Source organism: Asparagus officinalis, chromosome 8, assembly GCF_001876935.1.
Source record: "Asparagus officinalis chromosome 8, Aspof.V1, whole genome shotgun sequence".
NCBI lineage: Eukaryota > Viridiplantae > Streptophyta > Magnoliopsida > Asparagales > Asparagaceae > Asparagus > Asparagus officinalis.
This window is the reverse complement of record NC_033801.1, coordinates 22,242,791-22,263,295: the sequence shown is the minus strand read 5'-3', so window position 1 is coordinate 22,263,295 and position 20,505 is coordinate 22,242,791. Positions and strand designations below refer to the sequence as shown.

Below are 20,505 nucleotides of genomic sequence, written 5' to 3'. Positions count from 1 at the left end.
AAGTTGAGCGCCCTTTTCACTGGCTAAAACTTGAATCTCACACAATAATATCTTTTTTATCCGCTTTAATTCATGGCCAGTGGGTAATAATTTTATACTCTAACATGCCCTTGAGAAAATTGACCGCTGTTTTCATAGGCCGAAATTTGGGATTCACATAATGATATCTTTTTCTATCCACCTTAATTCATGAGTAGAGGGATTTGTAACCGGCTTTCCCATACCAGGTCAAAAGTCCTTAACATTGCACCAAAACTCCAAAAAGTCGTGGTGAGTGATGAAGGTAATAATTTTATACGCTAACATAATCCTTTCCCTAAGAATACGGTCACAATATCAGAATACTGCTGCTTAAAGGAGACCCCTAACTACAACAAGCAATAGATGATCCAACTTTGACGTTAAACTGAGAACACTCTGTATAAATTCATTATCAGCTGAACTTGAGGATGTAATATGAATTGGGCATCAGACCTTTCATCCCTCCAAAACTCACCTATTGATTCAGTTGCAAAAGGTATAAATCTAAAAAAGGCTCTGGCATCAGGTCAGTGACGAGTCTAACCTTGAGCACCCATGAGTAATTCTTCACAGCTTAAGAAACCATTTGTATATACAGATGGATATTATCTTTACAAGAATTTTTATTCTGATTGAAAAGATAAAGCTGAACTCTGAAGACCTACATATGGAAGCTTTGGAATGAGGATAGATCTGATTCCAAATTTATGACTTTGAGCTCATCATTTGGGTACTTGGATGCAATTGATATCACATGCTTACAAACCACCAAGGTGCTTTTAAGCAATTAAGATCTAGCAAAAAACATGAATTCCGTCACTTAAGCAGAATACTTGAAAATTTTCAAACTAAACAGTAAATCCCAAAGTCGAAAAGCTTGCGAAAGGTCCAAGCCAAAACTCAAAATAGCTCTTAATATGAAAGAAATTTGTTAAAAACCACACAACTTTGCATCTTAACATCCAAACTCTTTCCAGAGACAAATATGGTGAGGAGAGTTTGGAAGATTTTTTGTGCAAAAGTTCTCTAAAAGTATGCTTGGCATCCAATTGAACTGTCAATGCTGCAATATGTGAATAAGGATGTTGATGACCAACTAGTCGACTTTAAGACGTACAAACTTGTTCCGCATTGCAAATTTAGTTACAGAAGACGATCACAATTCTAAGTCTCCCTTTCTTTCCATTCTCTCCATCTTTTTGTTGCGCGCAGCGGAAATTTCGGCAGCACTTCGGCAGCACAACAAGAGAGTCAGATCGCAATAAGAATTCCCGTCTCACCAAGGAGACAAGAATCTGAAGCGGATATCTCAACCAAGTGAGATATCAGCTCTTCCTCTCATCAGTTCTAGGACTGACCTGTCGAGGGATCCTAAAAGCTATTACAAATCACACAAAAGCAGTACAACCAATTTTAACGTGGTTCGGCAAATTGCCTACGTCCACGGGGCAAGGAGGGGGGAGATCTACTAATAGAGGGAGAGAATACAATTAGGGTTTACAATCACTCACAACCTAAACCCTCAAACAAACTCTCAAATCCCTCACAAACTCTCTACAAAAGGGGATGTACAAGGACCCTTGCACAGCACCAAATCTGCGTCTGTAGCAACACCAGCCGAAAACAATTCTCAGTCGAAAAACAAAATCAAAACCTTCTTTTCACTTTTCGCTTGCAGCCGCACGCCTGCACTTGCCTTGCACCGAGCCGCAAAACAAAACCCTCCTTTGCTACACCAACCCTATTAATTAACAATTGTTATATATATGCAGCGGAAGAAGTCGGGTCATGGGCCATCTTCTTTATCCGCTGGACTCTCGCGGAAACAAACCGCGTACTCACGTGGTGGCTTCAATCACGTGGTAGACCCCCACGTCACAATTCTCCACCTTGGTAAAGTTTTCCCAAAACTGAGCCGACATCAAAGCATCCAAATGTCCCACTTGTTGTGTCCAGTACGAACTCAATCCACAATAAGTCGAGAACCCAAAACAAGAGTCCAAACAATCTCACCCCATCAACTAATCCAAACCGGCTGCATCGAACGTAGTTCACCCAAATGGCCGCCAACGGCCTCAACAATCACGAATATGCAACAAGTTTCGACAATGATCAAACTTGTTGCTCGGAACCACCTTAGTGAGCATATCCGCCGGATTATCCTTCGTGTGGACTTTCACAATTTCCACATCACCATCTTCAAGAACATCCCGAACGAAGTGATAACGAACGTCAATGTGCTTCGTCCTCGCATGAAAAACATGATTCTTCGCCAAATAGATAGCACTCATGCTATCACAATGAATAGTGACGGACCTCTGCGATATACCAAGTTCCTCCAAAAGTCCTCGAAGCCAAATAGCCTCCTTCACAGCCTCCGTAACTGTCATATACTCTGCCTCCGTCGTAGACAAAGCCACCGTCGACTGTAAGGTGCTTCTCCAACACACCGGTGCACGGGTCAAAGTAAACACATCCCCCGTAGTAGACCGGCGCTTATCCAAATCCCCGGCATAATCCGAATTAACATAGCCAATGCATAACTGCCCACCTGTAGTGTCCCGCTCATAAACCAAACCAACATTGAGCGTACCTCGAATGTACCTCAAAATCCATTTCACAGCGTCCCAATGACCCACTCCTGGATCGTGCATGTATCTCGACACCATGCTCACCGCCTGTGACAAATCCGGCCTCGTACATACCATCGCATACATCAAACTCCAAACTGCGCTCGCATATGGAGTCTTCGTCATCAACTCACGGTCTTCAACTGACTTCGGTGAAAGGCCAGCTGAAAGCTTCAAATGGGCTCCCAACGGTACACAAACTGGCTTCGTATCCATGCTAACATGGAATCGCTGTAGAACCTTCTTCAAAGAAGCCACCTGTGTCAAACAAATCTTGCCCTTCTTCTTGTCTCTGCCGATCTCCATCCCTAAAATGCGCTTCGCCTCGCCCAAGTCCTTCATCTCAAACTCATTCGAAAGCTGAACTTTCAACTCATCTATAGCTGACCTGGAACTAGAAGCAACCAACATGTCATCGACATAAAGCAACAAATAAATGTACGCACCTCCTCTCAACTTGCGAAAATACACGCAAGGATCAAACTGGCTCCGAGTGTACGAATGACCAAGCATAAAACCATCAAATCGCCTATACCACTGTCGAGGAGACTGCTTCAAACCGTATAGCGATTTCTTTAGCCTGCAAACCAACTTATCTTTCCCTGCAGCTCGGAATCCCAATGGCTGAGTCATATATATTTCTTCATCAAGATCACCATGAAGAAATGCTGTCTTCACATCCAACTGATCTAACTCCAATCCATACTGTGCCACCAAAGCTAGCAAAATCCGAATCGACGAATGCTTCACCACCGGAGAGAAAACCTCATTGTAATCAATACCTTCCTCCTGTGCATAGCCCTTCGCAACCAACCTAGCCTTGAACCTCACTGGAGTGCCCTCAATGCCCTCCTTCTTCGTGTACACCCACTTGCACCCAATCGCCTTCCGCCCCTTTGGAAGCTCTACAAGCTCCCATGTATCGTTCTTGTGAAGAGACTCCATCTCCTCCTGCATAGCCACCTGCCACGAATCAGCCTCCGAACTCTGCTCGGCCTCTCTGAATGTAGTAGGCACCATCTCATCGATACTCTCCACCGGAAGTGCATATGCAACTGTGTCGGCATACCGTGCTGGCACCCGTATGTCTCTCCTCTGTCTCCGTGCCGCAATAGAATCCTGAACCTGAGCCGTCGGTCCCTGATCCTGCTCATGAGTACCCGTATCCTCCGCATCACCGTCGTGCTCGCCTGGCGTCACCTCAGTCGGCACTCTCATGGATACTGCACTATCTGGACTCTGTGGAGCTGCATCAATCTCCACCACCTGCGAAATCTCCTCTGTCGGGTTGCTCTCCACCTGATGAGAGCTGGGAAGCTTCAAGATAGAAGCCTCATCGAATGTGACGTCCCTACTCAGCACAATCTTCTTATCAACTGGATCCCAAAGCTTGTATCCCTTGACACCACGCTTGAATCCTACAAATATGGCCTTCCTAGCTCGAGGTTCCAACTTATCAGTTCTAACATGATAATATGCAGGGCAACCAAATACCTTAAGCTGGTCATAGTCATGTGCTGTCTCTCCCGACCACATCTCCATAGGGGTCTTCCCCTCAATCGCAGATGAAGGCAGCCTGTTAATGAGGTGGCTCGCATAAGAAAGTGCCTCAGCCCAAAAGATCTTCTCCAAACCACTATGCGCCAATAAACATCGAATCTTCTCCAGCAAAGACCGATTCAATCTCTCCGCCACCCCATTCTGCTGCGGTGTATGACTAACTGTGAAGTGCCTCTCTATGCCCTCGTCTCGACATAGCTGCAGAAAGGGGTCTGAGGTATACTCGCCGCCGTTGTCGGATCGCAACGTCTTGATCTTTCTCCCAGTCTGCAGTTCCAATCTCTTCTTCCACTCCACAAACAAATCTAGGACTTCACTCTTATGCTTCATGGTGTACACCCAACATCGCCTAGAATAGTCATCAACGAACGTGACGAACCAATGTCGACCACCAAGTGATGCCGTCTTAGTGGGACCCCAAACATCTGTGTGCACGTAGTCCAAGATGCCCCTCGTCCTATGAATGGCCGTCCCGAACTTCACCTTCGTCTTCTTGCCAAGTACACAGTGCTCACAGAATTCTACTTTACCACTCTTGGCTCCCTTCAAAAGCCCCTGCTTGCACAATGCCTGCAGTGACTTTTCACCTGTATGCCCTAGCCTGTAGTGCCAAAGTCTGCTCATGTCCGCCTCTGAAATCGCCGAAGCAACCTGGCCAATCTCGGTGCTCCCCTTCAGATAATATAAATTATGATTTCGGACTCCCTTCATCACCACCAAAGATCCCTTAGTAACCTTTGCTACAGCATCCTCAAAGGTCACCCTGAATCCCTTCGCCTCCAAAGCCCCCACTGAGATAAGATTCTTCTTAAGTTGAGGAACGAATCTCACCTCCTTCAGCTCACGGACTACTCCATCGTGCATCCGAATCCTCACAGTACCTATCCCACGAACGCCACAGGATTGATCATTTCCCATGACCACAACACCCCCATCGAGTCTCTCAAATGATGAGAACCAATCTCGCCTAGGAGTCACATGATAAGTAGCGCCAGAATCAAGCATCCACTCCGATGCATCCAAATGGTTCACCTCCGGAGTAATCAAAAGAGAAAAGCTCGAATCATCGGAATCATCGCCTTTCGCAACATTCACCTCATTGGCCTTCGGGCCCTTATTCTTGCTATTCTCCTTTTCTTTGACTTTCGGGCAATCTCTTTTCCAATGTCCCTGCTCCTTGCAGAATGCACATTGATTCTTTCCAAGCTGGTGACGACCTCTTGACTTTGACCTCCCTCTGTTTCCACCTTTCTGATATGAGCTTCTACCTCTCGCCGACAAGGCCTCTCCTGAAGTACTAGCGCGGGAAGTCTCCTTATCCTTCCTCCTCAAATCATAGTTCGTCAATGCGTTAGTCACTTCACTATAAGTGATAGAAGATCTCCCGTTCAGCAACGTAAGCACGAAGGTATCATACTCCTCATCCGGTAAGGAGCCCAAAAGAATAATAGCCTTGTACTCATCTGTGATCTTCTCATCCACGTTCGCCAAGTCCGACAACAACTTAGTGTAGTTGTTCACATGAGCCGCAAGCGAGGTACCTCTGGACATCTGGAATCTGAATAACCTTCGCAGCAAGTGCAACCGGTTCTCAACACTCTTCGTAAGGTACTTATTGTTGAGAATTTCCCACATCTTCATCGCAGACGTCACCCCAATCACATCGTATTTCAGCTCCTGTTCCAAACAGGACCTGATCACCCCGCAAGCATTTCGATTCATCTTTTCCCATATCGCCTCTTCATATTTAGGTGGCCTCACATCGACCATGATGGTCTCCTCCAGATTTTGAGCATTGAGCGCATCCTGTACGTCGCTCATCCACAAACCAAAATTGATCTTGCCGTCATATTTCACAACACTAATCTTAGTGTTCTGAAAACCCACTTGAACTGTGCCTGTCATCTTGCTGCTTTCACCAATTACTTCACCCATAATCACAACTTCCAAATTGTAGAGAAAGATCCAAACTTTGAAAGAATAAGAAATTACCCAACTGAACCCTAGATTGGATTCCAAATAGAACTCCTAACCACACGAGGAAAGCGAGATCTTCAACGGCAACTTCAAACCCTAACTCCACCAAAGCCTAGAACTCCAAGAACCAAGCTTCAAACTGAATCTTCCTCCACCTAATCCAAAACCCTAGATCTGAATCTGAGCTCTGATACCACTTGTCGCGCGCCTTTGCGGAAGCCTTGCACGAACTCACAACGAACCTGTGATCACGAGTAGAAGAAAGACAAACTCTTGCACAAATCCAACCAATAAAGCCAAATCAATCCAAACACAGAGATATACGTGGTTCGGCAATTTGCCTACGTCCACGGGGAGAGGATGGGGAGATTTCACTAAATCAAGGAGAGTACAAAGGGTTACAATCACACAAATTCTCTCAAACTAACCCTCAACCAAAGATCTCACCTTGCTCACAATATCTCCCTCTCACAATGCTCAAAAGATTCCTCAATCTCTGATAAAAAACCCTCACAAATCGTTTCCCTATTTATATCAAAACAAAACCCCAATCAGACTGCAAATAGGAAACCTGCGTATGCAAAAAACCCGCTATAAGTCGACTTATCAGTGTGCACAAGTCGACTTGACAGAGAGAAAATCAACAACTGGAGAACACTTCATAAGTCGACATATCAGCTCTTCCTCTCATCAGTTCTAGGACTGACCTGTCGAGGGATCCTAAAAGCTATTACAAATCACACAAAAGCAGTACAACCAATTTTAACGTGGTTCGGCAAATTGCCTACGTCCACGGGGCAAGGAGGGGGGAGATCTACTAATAGAGGGAGAGAATACAATTAGGGTTTACAATCACTCACAACCTAAACCCTCAAACAAACTCTCAAATCCCTCACAAACTCTCTACAAAAGGGGATGTACAAGGACCCTTGCACAGCACCAAATCTGCGTCTGTAGCAACACCAGCCGAAAACAATTCTCAGTCGAAAAACAAAATCAAAACCTTCTTTTCACTTTTCGCTTGCAGCCGCACGCCTGCACTTGCCTTGCACCGAGCCGCAAAACAAAACCCTCCTTTGCTACACCAACCCTATTAATTAACAATTGTTATATATATGCAGCGGAAGAAGTCGGGTCATGGGCCATCTTCTTTATCCGCTGGACTCTCGCGGAAACAAACCGCGTACTCACGTGGTGGCTTCAATCACGTGGTAGACCCCCACGTCACACTTTTCTCTATCTGTTGTCCCTTTTTGTTATATCTTCCTGAATGGCAAACGAGTTTTTAATTTATAGGAAGACAATGGGAACTTATTGCCAGGTGTTTGAAAGGGATTGGTGGGGGAGTTACTATAACTCCCTTATTGAAACGTTCTTATCAAGATTGTTGCATTCGTTTCTCATAACGAACACTTTCTTTACTTTTCACTTCTCATATGTCTATCTGCTTCTCTTTCATGTTTCTAAAATAAGTGTAATGGAGAACCTATATCCCTTCCAGCTGAAATTAGATTCGTATGAGGGTGGGTAATCCTTGAGTTAGATTTTATAGCCAAGGCTTATGATCACTTGTCAACTCCTGAAATTGACGGGTATCCTCAAGTTTGAAATTTGATCAATATGAAGCGGTGAAGCATGTGTTTTCTGTGTTGGATTAGTAAAGGGTTCACATACTCTTAAATTTACATAAGGTGCTGTCATCCTCAACTTGATTTTCATTTATATGAGGTACTACCCCTCACATTGATTTTGATTTATATGAGGTACTATCCCTCACATTAAATTTTATTGATAAGGTTTGTAGAGCTCATCAAATTTGATAACTATAAGGGGAATACGTGCCTATCTGAATTAATTAATATGGAGGGCTTACATTCCTTGGTTTAGACTTATATGAAGTACTATCCCTCACATTAGTTTTGATTTTGTTTTATTAGGTACTATCTTCCTCACAAGAAGTTTCATTTATAGGGCTTGTTGATACATAAATTTTTTTGTGCGTCTTCAATCATAAAAATAGATTATTTTGTAATCTCTAGAATAAAATAAGACTCAATTATCTCCCCATCGACGTAGGCGATTTCCAAACTACAAAAATCCCATGTTTTCATCTCTTTATCTATTTTTCTACAGTATATTTCCATTCACATTAATTCAAATAGGATTTCTTGATTTTTTCACATTGCCCGGTGATCGATTAGTCTACGAGGAGGATATTTAATTAGGTGTTCAGTGACGCTTCTGCAAGCTACGCCTCCATATAGATTGTTGGTTAGTGCAACAATCAGTGTCTGGTTGGGGGTAGCGTGCGCCAACACAACCCCCTCCACATTTTTTCATCCTACCTCACTCTGCTCGCTCATTTCCCAACCCAATCGTTATTGTTAATCAGAGTATTTTGGAGGGTACGATAAAAGTTTAACAAAAAATTTCCTAAATTATTTATTAAAAGCTAAATCTACTTATATGATGAGTTTGTATAAATCAAAATTTGAAAGTGATTTCTATAATTTATCATGTTTTGAAGGTGGCTTTTATGGAAAAAAACCTACTTATAGTAAATATATTACTTACGACCCCTAGACGAGTTTGGCGTACACATCTAAGTTTTAGCTAGTATTATGTTTTTATTGACAATATCAAAATATCCCTATAGGAAGGAGCGATCTATACAATTTATGGAAGGTAAAGTATCAGGATCAGAAACTTTTGAATAATCTGATTTAATCGGACCGTTTATATCCCGATTTAATCGGACCGTTTATAACCCCATTTGTGATCCGACCCATATCAAATAAGGGGCTGTTTGGTTGTTGTTGGTAAAGTTGTGTATTTATGACACAACTTGGAAAGTTGTTGTCCACCTCATCATTTTCACTTTTACACTTTTCTTTGTTTGTTTTTGATTCCATTGGAATCATAAAACACTTGTTTGGTTTGCAAAATAAAACTTTAATTGTTTGTTTGGAAAGTGTAAAAAGTGGTCCCTACTCAAGTGATCATATTGGTTGAAATTACTTTTTCCTGACTTCAATGTCAGCTTTCTCCTAAAATCATGTCTTTTTTTTTATGAAATCACTTTACAAGCCACATCAGCATATGAAACCACTTTACACTATTTTCACAATTACAAACAAACAATTGAAAGTGATGAAAGCTGACATTGGGACCCACTTTTTTACACTTTCCATCATTTTACATGGTAAAAACATACAACCAAACGGGCCCTAATTCATACCTATTTATAACGGGTCGGATCAAACCAGCGGGTCGGGTCATGAATCGCCACCTCTAAATTTCCGGGTCGCGTGTGGCCGGGTTCAGGTCAAACCCAACGCGATCGAATCCAGGTCTCGAGCGGAATTTTCCTTCAGGGAAAACGATCACCCCTCTCTATCTCGCCATCTTCTGTTCGCGGGGATTCTCTTCTTCGTCTCAGGTGATGCTCTAATTTACTTTCTCCTTTTTATATAATTTGATTTTATCTCTATTCAATCTGATTCAGATCGTAGGAATAAATCGTGCTATGCTATATTTTTAGGGCTTTGTTTTTCTCTAATTCATGACATCTGTTGTTGCCCTAATTCTTCGTTTGGTTTATCTTCTGCTTGGCTAATGATTAGATGTGATCCTTTGATTTTTGACTCAATAAGAGCTAAAGACATTCAAAGAATTTGCTAACATTTTCTGCAGTTAGAACAATGAACTGTAGCAGCAATTTAGAGTGGTAGAAGACCTAACTACGTAATGATCACATAGAATACAAGTCCTTATTGCTGACAAGATGGACTGTGTGCAACCAAGAGAAAATGCAAAATAGTACAAAGCAAAATAGCCAGCCAGATAGTTACTAAGTTTTATATGGTTCTGACATATCAACAGCTTGTATGCAACAGTGCGGGTGGAAATGAATTCTTTCCCTAAATGAGGTTTATTATGGATTACAAAGAAATCAATGGGAAGAAAAAAAATTCCACAGCTCCCAACTCAAACATTCACTTTAAGAAAATATCTCAAATAAATTGGTTGGAACCGAGCATGGGGGACTGGATGACGGCTTGAGAATCTTGTTAACCGTAAGGGGGAAGTTAGACATTTCCTCCTTTCCCCCATTTTCTAATCTCACACTCTAGGGATCTTAGCATCCTTGAGCTAGAACTGATATGAAATATCTGTATATATGGACTGTGGGATGAGTTGGGGGTTGGCATTCATCATAGTCATACATTACAACATGTCACTTTGCACAGCTATCTGATAAATTGCATTCAAGCCTGTAAATTTATATTTTATGGCTGAGGTTCTCTCTTTTTTGTTTTAATATTGCAATACCTGAGCCATTTAGACTTAGCCTTTACATGCATGAGTTGATTTGCATACCTTAGCCATTTAGACTTAGCCTTTTCATGCATGAGTTGATTTGCATTCACACCTTGTTTGACCCTTACTCTTACTTCCTACTCTTGAATTTAAATCCAATTCCAACCACTCACTATGCTGTTCATGTTGATATTGACCCTTAGTCAGAGTAGAGGAAGGTGCAACTACATAGACCAAGTCTTTTATAGGAACTTCTGCAAGATGTAACTTGACTATCATTGGAATGTAAATCTTTGCTTGAATTGTATTGTTTTTGAAATTCAATGGACTCCGACTTTTATTTTAAACATATCTTCATTTCTTGAATTATATTGTTTTTCAAATTCAGTGGACTCCAACTTTTATTTTAAACTAATTTTCAGTTGGTAAGCTTAATTTTGATACAAACTAGCCTAAATCTAGGGGTGTCCATCTGGCCCGGAAGTCTGGGTCCTGGCCGTGCAAAAGGCCCTGCCTGAACCGGGACTCAGGGGGCCCGGGAAAGTTTAGGCTAGGCCCGTTTTTAATTTTTATTTTTGCTTTTTTTCTTAAAAAAATTGTAATTTTTTTTGAAAAAAACACTAAGAACTATTGCAAAAAAGATGTAACATATAAATATTATAAGTATATGCTTACTTATAAGTATATAATTATATATCATATACACACACGCATATATATATATATAGTAAATCATTATAAATAATTATATTAACTATTAATATAATATCTATATATATATTAATAATTATTAATATATATACATTATATTTATATATTATATTAATCTTATAGAGGGAGGGGGGGAAGAGAGAGAGAGAAGGAGAGAGAGGGCTGAGTGAGAGGAGAGTAGAGAAAATTGGGTATGGCTTGTATCCTAGCATAGCCCCATTTACTTGTAGAGTTGCATAAATAGCATTTGATTTCGGTTATAGCGTTACGAGTGAGGACATTAAGTGGTAGGAATGTTATTGGTGTTTTGCAAAAAGCCACATCTCATCTCTCTTCCCCTCTTCTTCCCTCGAGTCCTATAGAATCATTCTCTCTGCCCCGGCTGTTGGATCTCAGCCGCCGCCGATCCAGGCTCCATCTACTGACTGCCAACCCACTGCCTCGGCCGCGGCAGCCGGCCGCCTCAATCCCTTGACAGCTTCACCATGTCGGCGCCTACCCCGTCGCCTCTAACCGACAGCCTACACACGCCGCCGCCGCTGCTGCCATCGTGTGGCCCCTTGCGACCCCATCGATAATCTTTCTAGTGCGGTTTAGGGCGACGGGGCGCATGAGGGGCGCGCGATGACAGGCAGGGGCATGAAAGTGGTGGGATCAAAGCGCATGAGGGCGAGGCCGACGTGGTTGTGTTCGCAGAGAAGATGATGAGGGAAGAAGAGAAGAGTTTCTGGAAATGAAGGAGAGATAGATGGAGAGAGAGAGTGGAGACGAGAATGAACATGAGGGTTTTTGAAAAATAGTTACTGATCGCAGCATTCCCTTAACTAATTCTAACGATCGTCAATCATAGCACATCAACATTGAAGTGAACTGAGTCTCTTTGTACAAGGCCACTCCATTCTCATCATATATATATTGATGAACAGAACACGGGATCCGACACGGCATCCTATAACATGAGCGAACAGAGGCATCCTGAAAAAATACATAGGAAAGTGTGTCGAGCACGTGTGTCCTGGACACTGACAGACACGATCACAGCTTCATGTATGGCGTTCGTGCTTCATAGTATATGTATATGTTATGCATTGTAATTGTATATATATGTATAGTATATATTATAGATATGTCTTTTCTTATATATTATATAAATAATTTATCTTATAATCATATTACTTATAAAGAAAGCATCTATTAGATTATAATATCTAATCTATAATTCATTATATTATAATATATATAATTATTATTATAAAAAGCACTATACTTTTACTAATAATACAACCAAACTTAATTGTATGTACGTGAGCAGACTCCAAACTCCGATTCCCTTCTGATAGTGACACATATAAAGATGAAGGTGACAACGCATTAACGATATCGTGCACGAATAGTGACGATTCTTCTTTTTTAAAGTAGCTTTATAAAAGCTGCTTTTAGAAAGCTGCTTTATAAAGTAGCTTTTTTAAAAGAGGATTCTAGACGGCTCCCCGATGCTCAATCTAGAATTTTAATCTACTTATGAAGCTGGGCTTTTTCCTTAAGGCCCGGTATATTTTTGATCAAAGATTTCTGCCCAAATCTCATCAGGGTCTTGTGCATCTGGTAGAGGAGTATCTTCTTCCATAGATGAAGTGTGACTATGAGTCTCACTTGTGTCAAAGGCTTCAAAGAATTATCTTTTAAAATATTCTAAATATTTTTGCTTAATCTCTGATTCAGAGCTTTGAGGATATTTTCGACGCATCATCTTAGCAATTTTCATCATAGGATTATCCTTTTTAATTTCTTGAGTCATATGAGACTCTAATACAGAAGTATTTTTCTGTATAATTTCTTCTAACTGTTTCACCTTGGTATCAAGGCACATTTCGTTCTACCATCTACAATAATATTTTCTTTTTAGAACGAGAATATGAGAAGTCCAATCACAAACATAGGACCAATTCCACATAGGACCAATTCCAGATCCAGGGGATCTCAACTTCAGCAAAGAAGTGTACTAGACATATGCCATCTATAAGTTGACTTTCATCCATTCTGGCTATAGGATGGGTATCTACCCATGAAGAATATAATTTCATTAAAGGTTCAGGAATAATACTGATTTCAATACCATAAATTTCCCACCATAGATAGAACCAAGTAAGAACACCCTTTTTAAGTGCTTCAGGACATACTTTAATGAGCCAAGTATGCTTTTTTTTAGGATTCTGATATAAGAATACCTCAAAAAAGGCTTGTTTATAGCCCAGTAATTGAAGTTATAAACTTCTTTTGTAGTTTGTACTTTGACAAGTGGCAACTCATGATTCGGATTAAGAGCCCAATTTCTTGGAAGTATTACTTCCTGAATAATACACTTGCTAAAGGCTGGAGGGACATTATGATTGTCTGTTGTCCAAGAATGAGTTATTTCCATTCCTTTTTGCATAAGTAGAGTTTTCATCCAGGCTCTAGATTTCAATGCTAATGTAGGATAATATGTATCCTGCAAATATCTTTGTCTTAATTTATCAGGCTCATTCATGAGAGGAATATCCTCTAGTTCTAAACATAGAACAATATCAGAACGTGGCTTTTCAGTCTATTCAGTTTCTTGCTTTACTATATTAGTAAAGGGTTCATGAGTATGTTCTTGTTCAATAAGATCATGTATGCCTTTATAAAAGGCTTGAGATGGACTTAAAGAATTATGTTTCTTTGAAATAGTACGCCATGAACTGGGCTGAGACGGAGTATGACTCCTTTCAGAATTAGTTGAGCCTATAAGGCCAAAATTTGAACTCGAACTTGGGCCTCCTCTCCCCCTCCCTGAAAAGGAGGGATTATTTCGTCTCATTGGAACCCTGTAAAAATTCACGAGTTAAAAAATTAGGAAGATGATTATAATCTCCTTTAATGTAGTCAATTTTAAATTATACATAGCTAATTCAGCTTGCCATCTAGCAAATATTTGCTTAGAAACTAAATTTTTAACATCTTTTTCTTTAATGCTCTTAGCAGAACTACAATCAATTCTTAGTAAGAATTCTTGATTTAAGATATCATCTCTAAATTTTGAAAAACATTTAATTATTGAAAGCATTTCTTTTTTAATTGTAGAATAGTTAAATTGGGCTTTATCCCATTTACCAGAGGTAAAACGAACTAACTGTTTTTTTAGTTTGAGGATCAACTTGCTTTAAGATTCCTCCATAACCAATATTAGATGCATCAGTTTTAACTATTTTAAACCAATGTATATTAGCAAGATGAATACATGGTAAACATTTAACTTTAAGTTTAATTCGTCTTACTGCAGCAGTATGTTGCTCAGTCCAAGGCTTAGCATTTTTCTTAAGCCTATCATATAAAAGAACTTTTTCTTGTGCTAGATTTTTATAATAATCTGTAACATAATTTAATACACCTAAGAATCGTTGTAACTGCTTAGTATCAGTTATTTCATCAGGAAATTTTGATGCAAATTCAATACTTCGATCAATAGGAAGTATAGTTCCTTTATTTATATTATGACTCAGAAATCTAATCTGAGTTTGAAAAAGTTTTATTTTTGGGGCAGATATGGCTAACCCATTTATTACAAGGGTACTCTGCACTCACTATTTATTACAACCTATAAACTTCTAAAAACTCTGCCCCTTCCTTCTCTACCTTCACATATTTATAATCTTCAAAAGATTCTTCAGAAACATTGAGAATTGTTATGACGTGACATTTTCCTTTCAAAAGTTACTTAATAAAAGTAAACATTATCTTATTTTTGAAAGTTGAGGAATCTCTTTTTGTAAAGCTTTTTTTTATAAAGTAGCTTTAAAAAGTATCTTTTTTGAAAGTGACTTTTGAGCGGCTCCCTGAGGCTCAACTCAAACTTATCTTCTCTTGATGTGGAAGCTTGGTTTAAAGTATGTATTCGTGCAGAATTAAGCTTCTTAGATAGTAATTCAATAATTTTAGTAGTTACTTTATCTTCTTTTTTAAAACTTGATATATCTATCGGAGGTTTTATTATTACATTTTCAATATTTGAAATTGGAGCTTTATTTTTCTCTAATAATTTAATGATGGTATAATATCATTTATTTTTCTGACTAATTTTTCTATAACATCTTCAATTCTAATTAGCTATTCTCCTATTGTTTGAAGATGTATATTAGTATAATTATTTTGTTTAATTATTTTACTTAATTCCTTCATATGTTCTTCATTAATATCATTAGACTTTATGAAAGCCATAGTTTCTAATGTTGAAGGATGTATTCCTATTAAATATATAAGATCTGTAGGTGGATAAACTGAACGTATAACTTTTCCTGTAGTTGTTTTCCACTGTTTATAGTGTTCTTCTAAAACACCTATTTTATTTTCTTGGTTTTTAATATAATTCTTTATGAACCAAGGAATAAAGAATTCAATTCGTTGTTTTAATTTAAATTTTTTTATAATATTCTTCTTTTCGGTTTAACTGTTCTTTTTTAGAGAGTGTTTTAAAAAACTATGTTCTAAAATTTTTATGTTTTTCTTGCTGAAATTCCCGATTCAGAAATTTAAAAAAAGGTAAGAATAAAATTCATTGCTATAAGTGTGGTAAAACATGGCACTATGCAAATAGATGTTATACAAAAAAGAAAATTGAAGAAATCGAGGATGAAGGTTTAAAAAGAACTTTATACAAAATTATGATAAATAGTGATACTGAAGAAAATTGAAGAAATCGAGGATGAAGGTTTGTTCTTCATTATCGACTGTAGTAGTCCTTTCTAGGGTTTTAATAGCTATTAGGGACTTATAATAAAAAACCCAATTTTATAAATGTCTTTATTAGGGACATCAGGAATAGTCCATTTATTTAATGCTTCTAACTCAGAAGTATATTCGGTTAATTGTGCATTTTTACTTTTTTACCAGTATAACTGGCCTTTTTAGCAGAAGAGCTTTCTACTATATCTGACATAATTTTTGTTCTTACATATTTATTTATTCGAAAATTCATTAATAAGAAGGTAATCTTACTATTTTTATTTCTTTTTCTTTGAAAACAAAGCTTAACCAAGCAGTTTGCACGTCTGTCAACGTCTTACACTATCCGTACCCGCCATTCTAGGCATTAAAAGGTATTTACACTGCGCGACTTTGGTGACGTCCCACAAACACTAAATTAAGCATTATACTCAAAGCAAAAGAAAGAACATATAACAAGATTACATGCTTATTAATAAACTTTCAAATAAATAAACTGTAAGATATCAAATTAGCCAGATAATTTTGAGCCGAACATGGCTCTGATACCAATTCTAAAGCACACAAATATTATATAAATAAACATAAAAACTTACAGCTTTAAGCCAGCACACTGTACAATAACTTCTTCCACAATTTCACACTGTACAATAACTTCTTCCACACTTTTTCACACTATTTATTACAAGGGTACTTTGCACTCACTATTTATTACAACCTATAAACTTCTTCTGAAAACTCTGCCCCTTCCTTCTCTGCCTTCACATATTTATAATCTTCAAAGATTTTTCAGAAACATCGAGAATTGTTTTAACGTGACATCTTCTTTTCAAAAGTTACTTTATAAAAGTAAACAATATCTTCTTTTTGAAAGTTGAAGAATCTCTTTTTGTAAAGCTTCTTTTTATAAAATAGCTTTAAAAAGTATATTTTTTAAAAGTAACTTTTAAGCGGCTCCCCAAGGCTCAACTCAAACTTATCTTTACGCAATTCCTTTTCCTTTAATATCAGGGGGATTAATATCATTTAAGACTCCCATTGCAGCATCCTATCTATATCCTCATCTGGATCTTGAGTATCTTGAAGAGTAATGTCTTCTCCAGTAGAACCCAGGCTTTTTGTATCACCTGTATCAAAAGCTTCAAAGAACTGCTTCTTCAGATGTTCTAAACATTTTTGTTGTATTTTTGAATCTGAAGCATATGGATATTTCCTTCTTATCATTTTCGCTATTTTAAGCATAGAATTCTCTCTTTGAATTTCTTGCGTCATAGTGGTCTCTAGAAGAGTATTATTCTTCTGAATTATTTCTTCAATCTGCTTTATTTTTTCTTCAATAATAATACCAGATCACCATCTGCAGTAAAATTTTCTTTTTAATATAGGCATATGAGATATTGCCCAGTCAGTTTTAAATGACCATGTCCATATCCATGATATTTCAGCTTCTGCAAAGAAGTAGATAGTACAAAAACCATCTTTAATTTGATTGTCATCCATTTTTGATATTATCGGATGAGATTCAATCCATGAAGAATATAACTTCATAATAGTTTTTGGGAGTATGCTCATTTCAGCACCATATGATTCCCACCATTGGAAAAACCATGAAGGAAGCTCTTTATAAATTGCTTCTGGACAAAGCTTATTAGCCATGTATGCTTATTCTTATGATTTTGATATAAGAATATATTGTAAAATGCCTGCTTATAATTCCAATAATTAAAATAGTATAACTATTTGGTATTTTAAGATTTTACCAATGATAATTCTTGATTAGGATTTATGGCCCAATCTCTTGGTCGAACGACCTCTTGCATGATGCATTTGCTAAAACTGGGTGGCATACTATGATTTTCATTGCTCCAAAAGTGAGTTATTTCCATGCATTTTTGCATTATTATTGTCTTCATTCATCCAAGCTCTTAATTTTAATGAGAGAGTTGGATAATAACTATCATTGAGATATTTCTGTCTAATTTTATCAGGATCATTCATTAGAGGAATGTCTTCTTGTTCTAAATATAAAACTATGTCAGAAGTCCTTTTGGAAGTCCATTCTACTTCTTTTTTGATTATTGAAGTAAAGGGTTCAGGATTATCTTCCTTACTTATCATATTATTAATGCCTTTATAAAAGGCTTAAGAGGGGCTGCTTGCATTATTCTTTTTTGCAATAGTATGCCATGAATTTGATTGGAGAGGAGTATGACTCCTTTGTGATGTATGAGTGCCTCTCCCCCTCCCTGAAAAGGAGGGACTACTCCGTCTCATGGGAACCCTGTAAAAATTCATGAGTTAAAAAGTCAGGAAGATGATTATTCACCTTTAATGTATTTAATTCGAAATTGATACATATCTAATTCAGCTTACTATCTAGCAAATATTTGTTTAGAAATAAGATTTTTAACATCTTTTTCAATGATGCTTTTAGCTGAACTACAATCAACCCGCAATAAGAATTCTTGATTCGGAATATCATCACGAAATTTAGATAAACATTTAATAATAGAAAGCATTTCTTTCTTAATTGTGGAATAGTTATATTGAGCTTTATCCTATTTTCCAGATGTAAATCTGATTAATTGTTCTTTATTACTTTGAGGTTCTATTTGTTTGAGGATACCTCCATATCCAATATTGGATGCATCTGTTTCTACAATTTTGAACCAATGTACATTAGCTAAATGTATGCATGGTAAACATTTAACATTATTTTTGATTTTTCTTACTGTAGCAGTATGTTGTTCAGTCCATGGCTTAGCATTTTTCTTTAGTCTGCTATATAATATAGCCGTATCTTGTGCAAAAATTCTTATAATAATTTGAAACATAATTTAAAGCACCTAAAAATCTTTGTAATTGTTTATTATCAGTTATTTCATCAGGAAATTTTGAAGCAAATTCAATACTTCTATTAATAGGAATTATTGTTCATTTTTCTATATTATGACCCAAAAATCTAATTTGGTTTGGAATAGTTTCATTTTTGGGACAGATATTGCTAACCCATTTCGTAATGCTAGAGTACAAAATACTTCTAAATGTTTTATATGTTGATAAAATGTTTGTGAAAAAATCAAAATATCATCTATATATGATAATATAAAATCAGTATAAGGAATGAATATATCATTCATAATATTTTGAAATTTAGATGGGGCATTCTTAAGCCCAAATGACATTCCATTCCATTCATAATGCCTAAATAGTACAACAAATGTAGTTTTATATTTGTCTTTTTCTACTATCTGAATCTGCTAATATCCTGATTTTAAATCAAGTTTAGAGAATATTTTCGCATTATGAATACGATTTAATAAATCTCTTTTATTTGGAATTGGATATCTGATCCATTTAAGAACATTATTTAATGGTTTATAATTTATAACTAAGCGTGGGATTCCTCGCTCTTGTTCTGCATGTTTGTTTACATAAAATGCAGTACAACTCTAAGGAGAATAAGATTTTCTTATTAGTTTTTTCTCTAGAAGAGAATGTATTTCTGTTTTACATAATTCAAGGTATTCCTTATTCATTTGACATGGTCTAGATTGTAAGAATATATTTTTATTAAAATTGTCAATATAAGGTAGTGAAACAATATGTTGTTTTCTATCCTAAAAAGCATTTGGAACATCACTACATATAGTGATTTTAAAATTTTCTTCTATTTGACTTATTAAGTCTTTCTTGTTTTTTATTTGTTCTTCAATTTGAACAAATACTAAGTCTTTTTTAAGAAAATTAATTTGATCTTCTTTTAACATTACATTCTTTACTTCATTTAATAATATAGTCTGAGGATCTGTAATGAATTCAAATATAATTTCTTTATTCTTATAAGTTGCTTTTATACCTGTAGTATCAATTTGACTTATATGCATAATTTTATGTAAAAATGGTGTTCCTAGTATGATATGTTGAGATAAATTTTTAACTAAGATACAAGGAGTAGGTATACATATTCCTTGTACACATATGTATGCATTTGGTAATTTATATTTTACCTCTTAACTGATTTTCATTAGCACTACTTAAAGTTAGAGTAGTTTTTTCAAAAAATTTAGAAGGAACTATTCCTTCATTAATACAATTTAGGTCTGCACCACTATTTACTAAAGCTACTAGATTTGGTATAAACATTTGTTCTGTTATAACCAAACCAAAGTGATTTTTATATACCATTTTTGTGAAGTAATTTGTTGTAAAATTTGTAAAAAGTCATTACTTTCAGTTTCAGTATCATTATTTTGAATTATAGCATTATTATCTTCTACTGACTCATCATCCAGTCTAGAGAGAATATATTTATTTTCCTTTTTTAAATTTTTTACTTCTTTTTTCAAATCCTGAATTTCTTTATTAAGATCTGATAAAGACAATACTTTTGAAGTAGATGTAATATTTTGTTGTCTCTTTAAAATTTCAGACATTTTATATACATTATCAATGTTTGGTTTTTCTTTTGTTTCTTTATTATTATTTAATAAAGAATTTATAATTTCTTCTTTTAATTCAGGAGATATTTCTGCTGACAGGA

At 37.0% G+C, this 20,505-nt stretch overlaps 1 protein-coding gene across 4 annotated transcripts in view; it reads left to right on the top strand.

Moving 5' to 3' along the window:
* The window catches only part of LOC109819783 (myosin-2 heavy chain), a 71,607-nt gene continuing 60,615 nt past the window's right edge, over positions 9,514–20,505 (top strand). For all 4 annotated transcript variants that reach the window (XM_020385692.1, XM_020385691.1, XM_020385689.1 and 1 more), the window contains exon 1: positions 9,514–9,627. The gene's annotated coding sequence lies outside the window, so the exon portion shown is untranslated. The remainder of the gene's footprint in view (positions 9,628–20,505) is intronic.